Genomic DNA, 6,641 nt, shown 5'->3' with positions numbered 1-6,641 from the left:
TGGAGATAGGATGCATCCCTGGCGTACGCCCTTCCCAATTTTGAACCATGCAGTGTTCCCTTGCTCTGTTCTGACGACTGCCTCCTGGTCCAATTATAAGTTTCGCATTAGAACGATCAAGTGTTCTGGGATTCCCATTCTTCTCAGAGTCAGCCAGTTTGTTATGATCTACACAGTCTTTGCATAGTCAATGAAACACAGATAGACATTCCTCTGGTATCTACTTTAATTTAGGTTTTATGTACTATTTGATATGACTTGGTAGATAATTTTTGTGTGTATTCAAAAGTCTCCCACATGTATTAATGGTAATTGTGTCTTCACTTTATACCATTTCCATTTTACAAGACTGCAGTAAGACTCTCTTTTCCAAGAATAGAGGAAATCTGGATATCACTGAACAAATCTGCTGCAAATGACTTATGTAAAGCATGACTTCAAACTGGTTTATTCCGGTTCCATCTGTGACAGAGAATATCAGAATCTACCTTTTCATAAACCCTCTAGATAACTCTGATACAGTGTATCTGAGGCAAAAAAGCAAATTCTCAGCACAGTATGAAACCAGAAAGAACTAGTTTGAATCTGTATTTTAAACTGTTAAAAGCAAAGATGCCACTTTAGGACTAAGGTGTGCCTGGCTATTTTCAACCATCTTGTATGCATGTGAAAGCAGGTTGGTGAATAAAGATGATCAAAGTATGGATGCTGTTGGATTATAGTTGTAAGACAAAGAGTACCGAAGGTCCTATGGTGTGCCAGACAGAAGAAGTGCAGCTGGACTGTTCCCTAGTAACAAGGATGTCAAGACTTAAGACTCACATACTTTCAGCATGGTATCAGGAGGGCCCAGTGCTTAGAGATGGACATTATGCTAGATAATGTAGAGTGTCAGTTAAAAAAAAAAATTAAGGAAATGGACTAACTCAATAACTGCAACATGGCGCAGGATGAAGCAGTGCTTTGTTATAATGTTCAGTAATGTACACAAGGTCTCCTATGAGTCAGAACTGATGTCTAACAACAATGGCACTTAACCAAAAATCTATGTTCAAGTGAAAATTTATAGATGAGGATATACATTTTGGTGTTGCTGTTAGGTGCTGTTGAGTCGATTACAACTAATGAGGATCCTATGAACAACAGATCTGAGCCCTGCCTTACAGGGCTCCATCCTCACACCCTCTGATATACCCAAGACCACTGTAATAATGTCAATCTACCCCACTGAAGATTCTCCTCTCTTTCACTGACCCTCCACCTTTCCCCACACGATGCTTCTTCCAAGAACTGACCCCTCCTGACAACATGCTCAAAGCATGTGAGACAAAGTCTCACCATCCTTGCCTCTAAGGAGCAGTACTCTGGTTTCCCTTCCTCCAAGACAGCCTTAGTTGTTCTTTTGGAAGTCCATGGACATATTCACTACTCTTCTCCAGCACTACAGTTCAAAGGTATCTATTTATCTTCTGTCATCCCTATGCACTGTCCAATTCATAGGAAAAAAAAATAAATTTGCATAAAAATTTATACAAATAAAAATGTATACATGAATGTGGACAGCAGCTCCAGGGGCCTAGTGGTGAGAAGCTATGCTACAATCCTAAAGGCTGCTCCACAGAAAAAGGATGGACAATCTCCTCCTACACAATTCACTGCCTCTGAAAACTCACTGAAGGGACAGCTATGCGTCAGTTCCACCTCATCTGCCATACAACCACCTCAAACTAGAAACATTAAAGATGCCCTCCAATTAGTCACTGGGTAAAAAGTGGTACCGCCATGAAATGAAATAATACCTAGTAGCATACAGAAATAAACCTCTGTTCCAAGCAACAGCACAGATGAATCATAAAAGCATTTTAGCTTCATGAAAGAACAAAGGCTCAAAAGCCTACGTCACATGTAAATAAGTGAAGTTATATATGGTGCCTCAGAGTCATCTTTGCTTATGGGCATCTTGGTTTTTTAATTTGTTTCAACCATAAGGATGACATCTATCATTCGACATATTCTAATGTTTGAGAAGTCAAATCCCACTTCTCAATCGCATCAAACTATAAGGATCACCCAAATCAAGTTACTGTCATTTCTGTTCCACTTCTGTCTGACACCATTTGTCCATGTGACATTATGTTCTCTGACTCTAAGTATCCAGGGTTAAGTCAGATCTTACAACTGAAAGGACATTTCTCCAGACGGCCAGATCTGCCCAGGACCTCAGATGCCAGATTCTAATGAAGGCATCTCACGTTACTCTCACTTTTCACATTCTGGCTCCAAGTCTGGGGCCTTAGCTTAGCGGGCTCCAGATCCCTTTGTGGCCAACCTGCTGGCTCCCATTATTTCCGTTACTTGCAATTAATTTTTCTACAGTAAAAAGTGTGTGCTGGATGAAGTCAAGAAAGATTCTCAGATTTGTGACCCACATATATCCATGTTTATTACCAATGACTTTCATATCTAGATCTTTACTTGTTCTTACCTGCCACCAACTTGGTCCCAAAACATGGAAACTCCATGTGGAGAGAGCAGAACTGCTCTGGAGGACTTTCAAGGCTGTCACCTTTCAGAAGCAGAAGCCTACATTCTGACATGCTTTTTAGTGGGTTTGGACGGCCAACCTTTCTCTTGCAGTTGAAGAACTTACATGATATAGAGACTCCCAAAAGTATTTAATGGGGTGCTTTGGTGGCCTAATCCTTTGGGAGTTGTACTGTTAACCGACAGCCTACATCTCACTGGTGGTTCCAATTACCAGCAGCTCCACAGCAGAAAGATGGGCAATCTCCTCCTGTCTTAGTTACTGCCTCCAAAACTCGATGGTGGGTTAGCTATGAGTCACCTCCAACTCTACAGCAATGAGTTGAGCCATTACATGGGTTATGTGCATTGAATCATGTCTCCTACCCCCTTCTAGGTCAGTTAGTATTATGCTGTTGGACTTTCTGGCCTGCCCAGGCCCAATCTCTGACACATTAACATAAACTACACAGTGTGGTCTGGAAGTCTCAAAGATATTTTAATCACTGAGGAGAGTTCAAGGTTTTATAGATTATCTCTCAGGAATCAAAAAGTCAAGGTAGAGTTGTATCTATACATAAAACTCAAACTCAATGCTGTCAAGTGGAACCAACCTGCTCCTCCAACAGATTTTCAGAGATGTACATCACATGGGAGGAGATTGTCCATCTTTCACTCTTGGAACAACTGGAAGGTTCGAGCCACGCACCTCTGAGCCAGTGAAATTCCTTACCTCTAAGCCACCAGAGTTTTTATACATAAATTCACATACACACACATGAAAATAGCCATCTTGGAGACAATTAAAGCAAATGCTGTCTACTTACAGTAAGTCATTACAAAGGTAGTCTTAAAAGATAACATACGCCTTTGGTCAGGAGCTCAAGAACTCTAGGGGTTTAATCTGTACAAATTACACTGCTAACATAAAGTCTGGATGCGCCAGTGATTCAAATCAACCAGCCACTCTGCAGGAGGAAAACAAGCAATGCCCTCCCATCACAATTTACAGCCTCAGAAACCAAACAGAGGGCCGCTGGGTCAGAACTGACACATCAGTGAAGGTGAGTTTCTGAGTTTAGTATAACTGACAGTGCATGTTGTTATTAGCTGCCACTGAGTCTGTCCTGACTCATGATGAACCCATGCACAATGGGATTGAACACTGTGACACCTACAGTTTTTAGGAGCTGATTTTTCAGTAGATCAACAGATCTTTCTTCTTTACCTGGCAACATCACTGAAATCTACTGGGGATTGTAGGTACTCACAGTCTCCAGTGACAGACAGTTCATGGCTGCAACTGAGGTGTATTCTCAAGGGATTGAATCAGCTCTTCTGTATAAAATCAAACCAAACTCATTGCCATGGAGCCAATTCCGATCCATGGTAACTGGGGAGTTCAGATCCTCAGCCTTTTGTTTGACAAGAAAAGTCTTCAACCTCTTGTGCTGCCTTGGTGTTTTGTATGGAAGGCAAGAATTCTATGACTGAACTGCCACTGCTTCTCGCCTAACCTCAAAAAAGAGGTTCAAACTCAAGTTCACTGCCCACAAGTCAGAACCAACTCACAGCTGACCCTTCAGCAAGTTTTCAAATGTTATGAATCATAAGGCATGGAAATTATTGAACAGTATCACTAATATCACATACAAGGAAGATCCAATTGGAGATTGCCCCAAAACAATTGGAACAGTACACAGACAAAGAACGGCCAGATGAGCAAGTGGGGATTAGGGACTCTAGGGACATCAAAGCCAATGTCAACTGGATCCTAACTGAAAGCAAAGAGTACCAGAGGAATGTCTGTGTTTCACTGACAAAGCAAAGGCATTTGACTATGTGGATCACAACAAACTGTGTGTGGCTGATTCTGAGAAGAATGGGAATCCATTAATTGTGCTCATGTGAAACCTATAGTTGGACCAGGAAGCAACTGTCAGAACACAGCAAGGAAACACTGCATAGTTCAAAATCAGGAAAGGTATACGTCAGAGATGCATCCTTTCTCCACACCTTTTCAATCTATATGCAGAATAGATCATTTGGGAGGCTGGACTTTATCAGAAAGAATAAGGCATCAGCAACGCATTTTGACAACTGCATTTTGCAGGTGACACATCCTTGCTTGCTAAAACCAAAGAGGACCTAAAGTATTTGCTGCAGAAGATCAAGGACTGCAGTCTTCAATATGGACTGAAGCGCAACATAAAAAAAAAATAGATTCTCACCACTGGGCCAACTGGCAGCATCATGATAGACGGAGAAGAGATTAAGATTGAGATTGTTGATAGCTTCAGCTTCCTTGGCTCTACAATCAACACTGTTGGTACCAGTAGCCAAGAAATTAAAGGATGAACTGCCTTGGGAAAGTTTGCTGTCAGGTATTTCTCCAGAGTACTGAGCAGCAACAATGTCAGGCTACAGACTAAGGTGCACCTGATCTAAGCCATGGTCTTTGCAATTACTTGACTTGTATCAGAGAGCTGGACAAAAAATAAGGATGAGAGAAAAAAAATTGATGCTTTCTGAGTTGTGGAACTGATGAAGAGTATTGAATATACCAAGGACTGCCAAAAGAACAAACAGATCTGTCTTGGGAAGGGTGAATCGAGGCTGTTCCTTGGAGGCTAGGATTTTGAAGTTCCACCTCAAATACTCTGGGCATGTTGCAAGGAAGTATTAGGAGCGAGAAGGATATCATGCTTGGAAGAGTGGAGGAATAGTAGGAAATATTAGGAGCGAGAAGGACATCATGCTTGGAAGAGTGGAGGAATAGTGCATGAGAAGACCCTGAATGAAGTGGATTGATACAGTAACTGGAGCAATAGAGTAGGTGTGTCAGAAACCGTGAGATTGGCTCTTGAGAGGGCCGGGTTCAAGAACTATCGGACGTAGGGTCACTAGGAGTTGCAAGCGACTCAACGGCACATAAGAAGAAGAAATCACAGGGGAAGAGACTGTCATGGTCTTGTCAATTACTTGCTATGCATCTCAAAGTTGGATAATGACTATGGATGCAGAAGAATAACCAATGCCTTTGAGTTATGGTATTGGAGTATTGACTATGCCCATGGGCTGCCAGAAAAACAAGTATGTATTGAAAAAAGTACAACCAGGGAGCACCTTGAAGGCAAGGATGGTGATATCTCATCTCACATACTTTGTGCACGTTGTTAGGAGAGACCAGTCTTTGGAAAAAGACATCACGCTTGGAAAGGTGGAGGGTCAGTGACAGAGAGGAAGACACTCAACAAGGTGGAGTGACACCGTGACTGTAAAACGTCTCATGTATATTGGAGAAGATGAGAACAGCAAAGACTAGAGCCAAGTTCAGATCCACTGTTCAGAGGGTCGCGATGAGTTATAGTTGACTCACTGGCACATAACACTACAACAATATCTATCAGTTTCTCATACTTTGGTGGCTTGCTTGTTGCTGTGAGTCTGGAAGCTATCTATGCTCCTGGTTATTGCAAATACTTTCAGGAGTACTCACAGAAGATGGGTTTCAGCAGAGCTTCCTGTTTATCGCAGACTAGGAAGAAAGGCTGCTACTCTATTCTAGAAAGGTGGCCACTAAAACCCTACAGATCACAACCCTGAACTAGAATATAAGCCCCCGAAGTTGGAAGGCACTCACAACGCAGTAGCTGCAGTAATGGACTTGAGCATACCAATCACCCTGAAAATGTCATATAATACAATGACATAGTGTTCTGATGTACACAGGTCACTAAGAGTGGGAGCAAGGCGTACCTAACTACTATTGTGTAAACCACATTGTGATTTACTATACGAGAAAGACTAGCGCACTGTCCTGTTACCCTCCTAGAATTCACTAACAGAGGGCTCTGGGAGTGTGGATGTATCTCTATAATCTCCCTCTATTCACCCAACAGGGAGAGTCGGTGGCCCAGTGGTAAACAGGTGCACTGTCAAATCAAAGGTAGGAGGTTCAAATCCATCAATTGCTTCATGGGGCAATATTCTCCTGTGCTATTTATAACCTCCACAGAGCTGTTGGAGGGTCAGCCTGAGTGGTTACAAATCAAAGAAACAAAGCATTCATGCAACAGATGTGATATATAACATAGGGGGGCTAAAGATGATGTCAA

This window comes from Elephantulus edwardii, unplaced genomic scaffold (assembly GCF_000299155.1).
Source record: "Elephantulus edwardii isolate Elephantulus edwardi_28Jun2011 unplaced genomic scaffold, EleEdw1.0 scaffold00013, whole genome shotgun sequence".
Lineage (NCBI taxonomy): Eukaryota > Metazoa > Chordata > Mammalia > Macroscelidea > Macroscelididae > Elephantulus > Elephantulus edwardii.
This window is presented reverse-complemented; position numbering follows the sequence as displayed.